Consider the following 13,166-nt stretch of genomic DNA (forward strand, 5'->3'; position numbering starts at 1 on the left):
TATCGGTATGGTAAATTATCACCATCGATATATACCAAAATTAGCAGAGTTTACGACATTTATCTATGATTTAATCAATCGAACAAGTAAGAAACGAGAAAAGACTTTAATTTGGGACGACACATCTAAGAAAGGCTTTGAATGCATTAAAGACCGTAAAGACAAATTTGCATCTACGATATTGTTAAATCACTTTACCAAAGATGCAAAAATCTCTTTAAACGTAGATGCATCTTATACGGCAATTGGTGGTGTCATATATCAAACATTTAATCGTAAACTAGAACCACTTAGCTTCTTTTCCAAGAAACTGTGTACATCCGAAATGAAGTATAGTGCATTTGACATGGAACTATTAGCTATTTATTTGAATATAAAGCATTTTCGCTATCTTTTAGAAGGACGACAATTTACAGTTTTCACAGATGATTGGTTTTGCTTTAAATTCAAAAACAGAACGTAGTCCAAGACTAGACATATGGAATTCATTGCTCAATGCACGAATGATAATATACATTAAGGGACAAGAAAATGTTGTAGCTGATACATTATCTCGTGCGTTCGAAGTAGATGCAATTAAAAACTTAGAACTAAATTTCAAAAATTTGCAAAGTACGCAACAACAAGACAGTGAACTTAATTCAATTATATCCCAGCAAACATTTCAAAACCTTAAATTAATCAAAATACCTCTTCTAAACTTTAATATATGGAGTGAAGTGTCAGGAGAAAACCCTAGACCTTTTGTTCCAATAACTACGGATCAAGGTACACAATTTATGTCTAATTTGTTCTCAGAATTGACAAAGTTACTTGGCAGTCATCATATTACAGCGTTTCAATAGACAATTAAAATCTTCGGTTATGGCTAGAAATGGAATCAGAAGTTGGTATGAAGAGTTACCTATTGTTCTGTTAGGATTGCGATCGACCTTTAAAGAAGATATTTTGGCTACACCAGCTAAAATGGTTTTTGGTCAAAATATACGTTCACCCGGTGAATTAGCTGGTTCAACTACTGAACATTTTTCTTCAAATGAAATTTTGAATAGATTACGCGAACGTTTGAGAAATGTTAGTTCAGATTTGAAACATCAACAAAAATTTAGTTATATATATTCCGAAAGATTTACAAAATTGTGAATTTGTGTTTGTACGAATTATTAATAAAATATCTCTTCAACAACCATATGAAGGACATTACAGGGTTGTTGAAAAATATAAGAAATATCTTAAAATAGAAATAAATGATGAAGAACTATTCATATTTACAGATTGAAGCCAGCAACAATTGAAACGACTTCAACATTTAACACCACCAATTACACTGACGTACCTACAATTAAAAAGAAAAAGGTTAGGTTTAATTTATTGAGCAATTAGTTTTCGGAAGGGGGAGTAATGTAGGGTACTTTTATTGTATTGTTCTTGTTATTTTAACTCTAATACAACTTAACTCCTGTTTCACTTTGAATTGATTTAATATTTATCAAGTTGTTCAAATTTTGTTTCTTTATTTCCTTCGTATACGCACAAAATTCTACAAATACATTCTCAAAAAAAAATAAATTTTTTTGGGAGAATTTATCTCATTCCATTTACAAATTTTACGCATACAATTGAGTCATTAGCATGTTTATATAATTAACAAAAGAAGAAAAAGAAAAAAAAGCTAATGAGGTATGTATTAATTGAATTAGTTATTATGTGTATATAATAAAATAGTAACAGTAATAATAATTGTTCGGCCGCTGTGCGTCTAATCCTGGAGAGGTGGGCGCACCGGGTCGATCTCAGTGGGAATATGCGTGTGGAAATAGAGAAATAAGAAAGTAGACGAGATTTCTCGTTATAAAGGATGATCTTTATTCAGTAAAGATAAATAGCTAGGGTACAATATTACCTGAGTATAAAACGGCAGAGATCGTTGGCGGCAGATGCGTGCTGGTTGGCTGTTGAAATCAAAGAGGCCGGTTGCATAGCAAGCTACAACCGTTGACCCGCAAAATCCTCCGTTGTGGAGGGGAAAGGCACCCACACATCAACCCCGACATGCATATGCATGAGTGCTGACAAAAAACACACATACACGTACATGTACATGCATGCACATGCATGTGGCGGTGATGGTGTGGGTGGTTACAAATTAATTCGAGTATCGAGTATCGATTCGCAGGGTTGCATTGGGGGGAACGCAGACAGATGCGGAAAAAGTTAGGCATCCTGCCTAAACATGCCGGCCCCCCTTGCGATACGCAACATCGTTTTACCCCCACCGATCTCCGACCGCTGAAAAGCAACGAGAAAAACGTTTGCATTAAAACTAAACTTAACCTAAATTGCGTATTTCGCCAGCGTCGCGGGTGACCGGGAGTCCTGCCCGACTTGCGCAGCATGCCACCTAAGCTAGGATGAAAAAGAAACATTAGAAGTGGAGGAAAGTGAATATTTCTTGCCTTTGGTTATACATAATTCGTAGATATTAATAGAATCCATGAAGTGATATGACGTAGAAGGTCCATGGTGCTGGACGAAGAGGCCGAGGTCTCCGTTCCAGACTGGCAAAAAAAATTTTTTTTGTTTGGACGGAGAGGCCGTGGTCTCCGTTCCAGATTCGCATTATTTTGTTTGGTTGGACGAAGAGGCCGAAGTCTCCGTTCCAGACTCGCATTATTTTGGTTTAGGTTATTCTGGGCTGGACGAAGAGGCCGAGGTCTCCGTTCCAGCGTCTAGTGTATCGTGTCGCTCTCGCGGCGGCTGGCCCTTTTTTTGTGAGGTTGGCTGGGTGATGCGCGTTTTCGCCGCAGCGCATGTATATCGTCAGTTGTGTATTATATTGTTACCCTACAAAACACCTGGTTACAAACCTACCCACGCCCATGGAAATGTGACTACGAATATAACCTGTCACCGTAAAATGACTAGTCAAATGACGTGGAGTGACGAGAGCGTTTTTGCAGAATAGTTAGTGCTGTGATTTCGAGCAGCTTATATATTTCAACATAACCAGCAAGATTGCGGTGTGTGGGAGGTTGGAGCGGACGTGATTCCAAGCCACCCGCGCAAAATTACTTGTTTTCGTGCGTTTATTAACAAACGTACGTTAAAATGTGAATAAACCGAGTTTAAAACGAACCGTAGCGGCTGACGACGGTATTGGTTTAATGTTGTGCGACAGCTCATGACGAATAGCGAACATCGTAATTAACTTGGAAAATGTACCAACTGCCGGTGCTTACATGCAGATTGGCGATGCGTTCTTCACGACGCGTTCTATCTGCACGTACCATTATGTTAAATGTACCATGCAACTCTGTCGTGTATTTCTTGGTTAGCTGACAGCTGGTATGGTGAATTTGTGGTGTGCGAGTATATATACATATATGTATTTGCCTGCCCTTGAAAAAAAACTAGGTCACTGGGGCAGTAGCACACTAGGCCGGTAGAAACAGTTCACTTTTCCCATTTCGGGATTTTTTAATTTCGGGACCCGGATTGTTTTTGTACCGAGCCCTTATAATGACTGTTTGATGTGTGTGATGTTTGTTGTTGAAAACAACAAGTCCTGCCCCCAGCCAGAAGAAAAAAACAAAAAACAAGCAGTACCGAAGGCAAAAAAAAAAACCGAAAAAAATCAAAAAGGAATTTGTTTTCGTTTTTTTTTTTGTAAATGAGACCATAATTATTTTTAAATGAGGGTTTTGCCTTTATTTTTGTGCGTAAGTAATTTTCTGGGACTGCCCGACGCGCCAGTATGGGTCACAAAAATGCCGATCCCGGTTTTGTGTGTTTTGCGGATTTTCGGTACCCGGTTGCCTCTTGTGGTGCAACACTAATATGATGTGCCGAGCCAAGTACATACCTATGTACATACGTTGGTTACAAATATGCCAACGGCAAAAGGCAAACCAAATGAACATTCATACACACAAATGTAAAGTTCTATGAATTGAAGCAACCGGTAAATGGATCGAATGATTCACTTCGCCGTTGCTTCATTCTTTTCATTTTTATGCATTGTTGAGTAAGGTTGGTGGTTACTGAGAAGTGAATATAATGGTAAGTAAATTTTAATACATGATTCTATAATATATTCGTCTTATTGAATAATTTTTTATTTTTTAGGTATACCAGTTAGCAGTTAGAAATATACATATGGTCAAATTGGCGTCTGTGGAATCCAAACGATCGATTTATGTACCCAAAACGCGTCCGCCTTCAAACTTATCGTTGGCCAAAGGGGATTTTACAAAGATGCGTACCAGTCCGGATTCCGCTATAGATATAATTTTAATGCACGTAAGACATCGATGATATTTATGATTCTATTTTTGTCTGCAATACAGCTGGACCCAATATCGGCACAAATAAAAAAAAAACCCTGATAAAGAATATCCAAATATCAATTTTGAAGCATCTCATAAGCAACCTTTATCCCAGCACCACGCAATTTTAATGCGTTCATACATCGCGTAAGCTCGGGAATATCCATTGGCATGTAGTTGTAAAGGGGCATCTACGTTGCCACAAATTGTTTGATGGTTGTGCTGCTCTTGCTCGGCCGAAGAAAAGGAAACAAACCCAGCAAATGTATGTACGTTTGGCATTATAACTACGCATAATTGGTGTAGTAGAATAACCACACGTTTTCCCTATCTGGTGGAGATATTTCACCCTGACTTGATACAAGGTTTTCAGTAGAGGGTGGAGAAAGGGCTAATGACACCGTAATTGACGTCGCGAATGACTAAAAGTGATTCATATAATTTCAATTGTTCCACGCGCACAGCCTTAGCATACCGCGCTGTGGTACCCCCCACTCATGTAATTTACTTGACAGGTATTCGCTAAGTAAATATTCCCAACATGGTGCAGGTGGTGGTGCAGCATCTGGCTTTGGTATTGAGACGTTATTGCAATGATGTAGTTCCACTAATAGTAGTGTTACACTACACAGCTTAGATGTGACACTACATCAAGTACGTCATCATGTGTTGGCGGTCCGTGTGGTAGCTCCGATCTCAGTCTGACATCATAAGCTTGTTGCCAATGTGTACAGATCTATCATAACACGCACGTGGATCACAATCAGTTGCTGGCTGCATCGATGGGTCTTTGTCTTGAAGGTGTTTGAACTAGCCCCAGCGTTACTATGGGAAGTCTAGAACGACTCACTGTTATCACACTACGTGATAAGCTCTGTTGCCGCGGGCTGGGACGAACCCCACTATAACTTTGTTCTTTCTATCGTTTTCTACAGATTGCGAACGGCAATTACTGCGACAACCTCTTGTTGATTTAGATGCACTTTTAGCTTCTGTACGGACTTCTTATCAGCGTTTATACGTATGGTAACAATGCGGTAATAACTTGATATAGTTGCTTCTTTGGTGTGCATAAATGACGAGTTGAACAAATGTGGATATTGTTTTTAGACGTATAAATACACTATTGCTGAGTACGAAATTTGCAGCACAATGGATTATTTTCCTAGTTTTAGATGTGTTAAAATCCAAAAATGGACCATGTACCTTGTTTTACAGCAGTTTTGTAGACAGTTGTATTTGCGAATTGCAAATTTTTATGTAGGTATCGTCCGACACCGTGGTCCACCAGCCTCTCCTTGAGGTATCGAAATTTACGCGTTGTCTTTTCATGCCCTCAGTCACATATTTTGTGCATTTTAACAGCAGACACAATTATGTCAAACAACTTAAAAGCAAACATATGCTAAGTGTGACTGAAACCGTTCATGAAATAGCTTTAATTCGAATGAAATTTTAATGAACGAACAGTCCAAATAAAGCAAAAAGAAAGTCCGTGACAACTGATAGCTGCGAAATGAATTGCCGAATATCGCCTTTGGCCTTCCCATAAGACGTCTCATTACGTGGCATACGTTTTGATTCATTTTCGGATGTGTGAATCTGAGTGTAAAAAATTAATATGAATAAGTCTTAGAGTCTGCTGCAATTTAGGCGGCTTCACGATAGTGGTTGAACAATGATTTTTCTACTCTCTGTGTTATATATTTTGGGTATGCCATAAGTCATTACGAGCCTTTGCTGTGATTCTGTCCGACCTCAAGCGACATATTGAAACCTAGTACAATTGTGGATTATCAGCCCGCGACGAGGATTTTCAGGAAAAAAAAATAAATTAATTAACTTCTCTGAAAGTGTTGAGCTTCCGTTGGAAATTGACCGTGATGAATTCACACAGTATGAATGTGCAGCCCCAACGAGAGTTCGCCAGCACTTTGATGAACGACAATCCTTATTTTGCTTTAATCTATTTACTCAAAACCGAACGAGGCTGCATTTCCCACCATTCAATGAACAGTGAGTTGGGGTTGACACTGGGTCGTCATATCGACTCCCCCAATCTCGAGCTGATTATTCTCAATTCGTTCAGTTTGGAGTAGGAGTCTCAGTTTTTTTTCTTTTCTGGAAGACTTAGTCATAGCAAAATGTTTTATTACGTAACGGGTGTCGTTCTTGTAATTTTTTGTTCATTTATGCTTTTAATATGACCGATAAAATATAATAAGGAGAATGTAAGGAAGCTATATATGAGACTTGTATATCGCAGTGGCAGAGGCAACTAAATTAATGCCCAAAAAATACGTGAAGGGTGAGCCATGCCGATGGACTGTGCTTGTGGCTAATCGACACTATTCAAACTTTTTGACGAAGATTTGGTCCCACCTTATGGTGTGCTACGCAAAAGTTTACATTCACGTATTGCCCGCTATCATTAGCATGTTCATGAATTACTCGACGTGGAACTAAGTCCGTTAGAGTAGGTGACGAAAGTCACACTGTCACTAAAGTGGAAGGGTAAAATTTTGGATTATAAGGAACATTTGAAAAATAAAATTTCCAATGAAAATGAGTCAACTTCCAAAAAAAGTTGAAGCTCTTTGTATACCACGATGCCAAGGACCTGGAGACACTAGTAAATGTTACGAGTATGAAGAGGAAGCTATTCGTATTTCAAGCACCGAGAAGTGTACAAAGGTGTTTACTGCTTTCTAAATATGTTGGATATTTATTTTCTTTGTTTTATCGACTGACGCGTTTTACAAAAAAGATTGACTATATTCGGAACATCCCCAACATGGCGTTTTTGTAAATGTTTCAAGACGTAGGTTAAAGTAAAGGTTGGTATGTTCTAAACCGAAGCCTTGAATGCAGATACTAGCAACTAATTTAGGTGTGAAGGTAAATGGTAAATGTTACAAAAAGGGACGAGAAAGCTGTTGATTTTTGTGTCCTCGCTCGGGGTGAGCGAGTGAATTTGGGTTGGTTTTGTAAAAAATAACAAAAAAAATAAGTGTTGGGTGGCAGATGGGCTATCTGCATTAGGGGTTTTGGTTGGCCTCGTTCTGGGTGAACGAGAGCTGGGTTTGATTTGGTAAAATTTAAGGAATAAGTGTTCTGTGGCAGATATGTTCGCCCTTCTGGGGTAGGCTTTTATGATGTCCTCGTTATGGGATAACGAGTGAGTTGGGATTTTCTGTTGTCCTCGCTCTGGGTGAGCGAGTGAATTGTGGGATTTTTTGTTCAGGGGGCTCCCGGTTAATAATGTTAATTGAAAAAAACTGCTTTTTTTGTTTGCGAGCTTTTGGTAAGCTCTCCCGCGTCCTCGTGCGTCTCGCTCCCTTTCCCCATTGCCCACCAGTAGTCAGGTGTAGGATTCCCTCCGGTAGACTCGACACGAGACCGGGGGTAGAGAAAAAAAGAGAAGATGTAGGATCGCCCTCCGGTAGACTCGCACCATCACGAGACCGGGGGGTTGATTATAATTCGGGCCTCGGGAGAGACACAAGCCGAGGGATAGCGGGGCATCACGGCGCGTGGTTGAACGCGTCTTTATGTCCCGCGCTCCCTTTCCCCATTGCCATCGCGTAGTACGTTTTGAATTCCCCTCCGGTAGACTCGCACCATCATGAGACCGGGGGGTTGATTATAATATATGGCTCGGGAGAAACGCAGGCTTAGGGATAGAGAGACACGAAGACGCGGGTTCCTTAATTTGCTTTCTATGCTATTACCAACCGTGGGCCTCTGATTTTAGGTAGCTGGGGGAAAAGGTGTTTTGGATTTGATTTTTTTTTTTTGAAGGGAGGGGTATGGAGGAACGGAGGGATTGTTAGGAGGAGCACTTAGCCTTCTCGCAATCCGTCTCTTCCGTTGGAAGAAGGATCAGTTTGACCAAAGGTCGTCTGACTTGACCCTTCTCGGTTTTGAGGTCGACTACGCGTACTCGGTCATCTTCGCCGGGGTGTACGTTGACAACTCGACCTAACCTCCATTCGTTGGGAGATAAGTGGTCCTCTTTGAGGACAGCGAGATCTCCCACTTTTATATTTTGTTTGGGATGCTTCCACTTCACTCTTTTTTGAAGTTCGGATAGATATTCGGTTTTCCATCGCTTGCAGAAAGTGTGATGGAGGGCTTTGAGTTTCTGCCACCGATTGATCATCGAGGCAGGGCTCTCACTAGCATCCGGCTCTGGCGGAGCCAGTAGATGGCCGCCAGTGAGGAAATGACCTGGAGTAAGCGGCTCAAGGTCCGTTGGGTCATTGGATGCCGGGCTGAGGGGCCGCGAGTTCAGGCATGCCTCGATGCGGCACAAGAGTGTATGGAATTCCTCGAATGTAAATTTGTGTGGTGAGGCTATCTTTTTGAAGTGGCTTTTGAAGCTTTTCACTCCAGCCTCCCACAGCCCTCCCATGTGGGGAGCGCCCGCAGGGATGAAATGCCAAGTGAGTGACTGGTGGCTGTACTTCGAGACAGCATTGTCTCGGGCTTGTGCCATGAAAGTTTTGAATTCCGATCGTAGGGATCGTGAAGCTCCGACAAAGTTTGTACCGTTGTCGGAGTAGACGTTTTTGGGACATCCGCGTCTAGATATAAAACGGGCAAAAGCCGCAAGAAATGATGGGGTGCTGAGGTCAGTAGTGGCCTCCAGATGAATCGCTCGTGTGGAAAAACACACGAAAAGGCAGACATAGCCTTTGGATAGTCGACACCCTCTGCCGCGGTAACTTTTAATGTCGAAGGGTCCGGCAAAGTCGACTCCAGTATTCGTGAATGCACGGCTGAATGTCGTGCGTTCGCGAGGGAGAATACCCATAAGTTGGGTCTGAGCACGCTTTCGGTGTACAGTGCACACTTTGCAATTGTGAATTGTAGCCCTAATCATGGTTTTGATGTTCGGTATCCAGTATTGGGTGCGTATCAGACGCAACATGAGTTGGTTCTCCCCATGCAAACTTTGTTGATGAAACATTAGGACTGTAAGACGGGATAACCTGCAGTTGTATGGAAGGAGGATTGGGTGGCGTTCATTAAAAGCTAAGTCCTTTGACGCCCCGAGTCGCCCTCCTACCCGAATGATGCCATGTTGGTCTAGATAGGGATTAAGTGAGAGTATTGCACTTTTCCCTGCAATTGGTTTTCCGGCCTTTAGATAATTATATTCGGAACTATAATGTTGTTTCTGATAGATTTTGATTAAAAGTCGTGTAGTGGCCTTAATTTCATCAGGGGAGATTAGGTGCGACATGACCTGGAATGAATTTTTTGTTTCGGGGTGGGTTCTTCGGTAGAACCTCATAACGTGTGATAAGACCCGTAGAGCCCTAGGTAGGTCGGAAAAGCGTTGAAGAATATCGGTAGGATTGACGGTTGTTGTTGCGCAGGTCTTTGCCCTCTTTTCCTCTACGGAGGTGATGTAGTCACTTTCTTGTGCTGGCCATTGGGAAGTGTCTTCTTGCAGCCAAGAAGGTCCCTGCCACCACAACGAATTGTTGACCAATTCAGACGCAGGTAATCCTCTGCTGCCTAAATCTGCTGGGTTGGACTCTGAGTTCACGTGCAGCCAGTCCCTATGTCCGACCATGTCGATGATCTTGGTGATCCGATGTGCGACGAAGGTTGACCAGGAACAGGGCGGTTTCCTTATCCATGCGAGGACGATCGTTGAATCCGTCCACAGGTGCACTTTCACTGGTCCCAACTTGAGATTCCTGAGAATTGATTCGGTGATTTCCGCTAACAGCACGGCTCCGCAAAGCTCCAATCGTGGAAGAGAAAGAGTTTTCACTGGGGCTACTCGGGTTTTGGCTAGAAGTAGGTTTGTGCAGACTTTATCATCCGTTTTGACACGCATGTAAATGACTGCTGCATAAGCCTTCTCGGATGCGTCACAAAATCCATGGATCTCGATGTCGGTTCCTGGAGAAAAGTTGACCCATCTAGGTATCCGGATTTTATCGATTTCATGGTATTGGTCGGTGAAGGTTTTCCATCGTTCCAGCGTACTGGTAGATACTGGTTCGTCCCAAGCGGTGCCTTCCAACCAAATACTCTGCATGAGTATTTTTGCCACAATGACCATTGGTGCCAGCCATCCTAAGGGATCGAAAAGTTTGGCGATTGCTGATAGTATCGCTCTCTTCGTAATGTTTTCCGGGTTGTCCAGCGTCCCTGCTTGAAAATAAAATAAATCGGATAGGGCATTCCATCGAATGCCTAACGCTTTCACTGAACTGGTATCTTCGAATGCCAGGAAGTTTTCGTTGAGTAGGTCTGCTTTGGGGATGTCCCTTAGAATGTCCTCTGAATTGGATGTCCATTTGCGAAGTGGAAAGCCCGCTGAGTGTAGGACTTGACGAATTTCATCTCTGGCTTTAATAGTCGAGGTGATCGTATGTCCACCCGCTAACACATCATCTACATACATGTATTCTCGCAGTATGCTAGCCGCTGTAGGGTGCGAGTTTGAGACGTCGTCTGCTAGTTGTAGGAGCGTTCTTATCGCGAGATATGGAGCGCAATTCACCCCGAAGGTAACCGTCTTTAATTCGTAAAGACTAATAGGGTCATTCGGGGAAGTGCGATGCACAATACGTTGAAATTTGGTGTGATTTTCGTTCACCCAAATTTGTCGATACATCTTTTCGATGTCGCTATTGAATACGAAGCGGTATAGTCTCCATCGTAAGATAAGTATGGGTAGATCGGCTTGTAGGACTGGGCCTGGGAGGAGAATATCGTTTAAGCTATTGCCGTTGGCCGTAGGGCTCGAGGCGTTAAATACTACGCGTACCTTAGTGGTTGTACTTTCTGCTTTTACAACGGCGTGGTGGGGCAGGAAATAATTATCCGAATCGTCGGATGGAATATTCTTTTCAATTTTTCTCATATGTCCGAGCGTTTCATATTCTGACAACACTCGAACATATTCTTTTCCTAAATGTGGGTTTTTTATTAGCCGCCCCTCATTCCGGAAGAATTGAGAGCATGCACGCTTCAGGGATGGTCCTAAGTTAATATTGTTAGGGTAATCCTGCCGGAATGGTAGTGACACGGTGTACCTTCCATTCTCACTTCGCTGCGTTGTTTCTTTAAATATTTGTTCACAGTACCTTTCATCCTCATTTAATATTTTATTTTTGGGTACATTTTCTACCTCCCAGAAAGCTTTGAGTTGATTGTCTAACGCAACCTCGTTGTAAAAAGACATAATGCTCTTCGTTGGATTCGGTGATTCGATACGACCGGTTAGTATCCAACCGAACACTGTCTCTTGGGCTAAGAGTGTGTTAAGCACATTCTTCTTTATACCGCTCATTATAATGTGGGGATATATGTCTCCGCCAAGTATGAGGTCTACGTCTTCGTTGACGTAGAACCTCTTGTCTGCCAAAATCAAGTCTGGGAATGCCTGCATAGTCATTGCGTTGATATGGCAGGATGGAAGATTCCCAGTGAGTTTCGTTAGAACTAGTACGGGTGTAGTCAGGCTGAAGCAGGGATCCACTGGTGAACGTAGTTCGATGTTGGATGCTTCTTTCACCTGAGCTGACACCGCATTTGTGATGCCTGAAACATGGGCATGCATTTTCCTCGCTGGCAAATTGATTCTGCGTTTCAGTCTTTCAGTTATGAAGGAACATTCAGACCCAGAATCAATTAATGCCCGCGCGGAGAAGTCGGTACCATTATGGTGAATGTGTACGCGAGCAGTTCCTAATAGCACGCCTGTGCTGGAATTGGCATGGCAGGATTTGACATTCTGATTCGCCGAGGAAGGTGGTTGTCCCGATTCCTGCCTTTTCCTTGCCTGTGCCGAAGTTGATGGGGCATTATCCGCATCTTTGAAGGGATTTCGTACCGCCGGTTGCTGAAGTGTGTCCGCATGCAGGAGCGTGTGGTGACGAGAGTGGCATTTGGAACAGTTGTACGAACTGGTGCACCTCGTCACTGTGTGTCCTGGGGATAAACAATTCAGGCAGCCGTTTGTGGATTTGACGAATTTAATCCTTTCTACCGGATTTAAATCGCAAAAACGTGAACAGTTGCGTAATCTGTGCTCCGTAGATTTGCACATTTTACATATTGATTTTGTTGGTTGCTTGGTTACTTTGGTTTGAAAAGCACCAAGTCTTTTTGTAGGGTTTTCCGTCGACTGGCGGGACGTGTTTGATTTTTGCACTTTAGAAGTGGCATTCCCTGTGAAACCAGACACGGTTTCAAGTGTCTGGAAGCGATTTGACAAGAATTTGTCCATATCCTCCCACTTGGATATGTCCGTCTTGTGGTCAATGCTCTGCTCCCATAGAGCCAACGTATTTTCTGGTAATTTTGTCGAACATAAATAGGTAATAATCGCATCCCAATTTGAAACATCGATCTGATGTGTTTTTAAAGATGCCAAGCAATTATTTATGTCGCGCTGTAAGGTTTTGATAGAGCTGCCGCACTCACTATCTATCTTTTTTAAATTAAACAAGATTTGTAGTTGTGAGTTTACGAGAATCCGTTTATTCTCGTATCTCTCACATAGGTTTTTCCAGGCTGTTTCGAAGCCTTCATTTGTCAAAGGACATTTCTTGACAATGTCCTTTGCCTCACCTTGGGTTTTTTGGTTAAGGTGGAATAACTTTTCTACCGGGCTTAGGCGACTGTTGTTCTTGTATATGGCCGTGAACAGGTCACGAAACGTTGGCCAAGATAGGTAGTCGCCCTTGAACACCTCAGTATCGCAAGCTGGCAGGCGGATACTGTGTTCGCGCCCGCGTTCTCCCTCAGGTTTGACTGCCCTATCTTTTTCCTCCTTCAATTTGGCTTGAAGTTCAGCCATGTTTGACATGC

The 13,166-nt window shown here is 42.3% G+C and overlaps 1 protein-coding gene and 1 long non-coding RNA gene across 7 annotated transcripts in view; one reads left to right on the forward strand and one right to left on the reverse strand.

The window, feature by feature from the left end:
• Ltn1 (E3 ubiquitin-protein ligase listerin) overlaps positions 1–13,166 on the reverse strand; it is a 1,386,601-nt gene that overhangs the window by 870,425 nt on the left and 503,010 nt on the right. The window lies entirely within an intron of this gene.
• LOC137253902 (uncharacterized) lies at positions 3,982–4,394 on the forward strand. The gene is made up of 2 exons (XR_010953914.1): positions 3,982–4,059; positions 4,126–4,394. It is a non-coding gene; the product is annotated as an uncharacterized lncRNA (long non-coding RNA).

This window comes from Eurosta solidaginis, chromosome 5, assembly GCF_040869045.1.
Source record: "Eurosta solidaginis isolate ZX-2024a chromosome 5, ASM4086904v1, whole genome shotgun sequence".
In the NCBI taxonomy this organism is placed as follows: domain Eukaryota; kingdom Metazoa; phylum Arthropoda; class Insecta; order Diptera; family Tephritidae; genus Eurosta; species Eurosta solidaginis.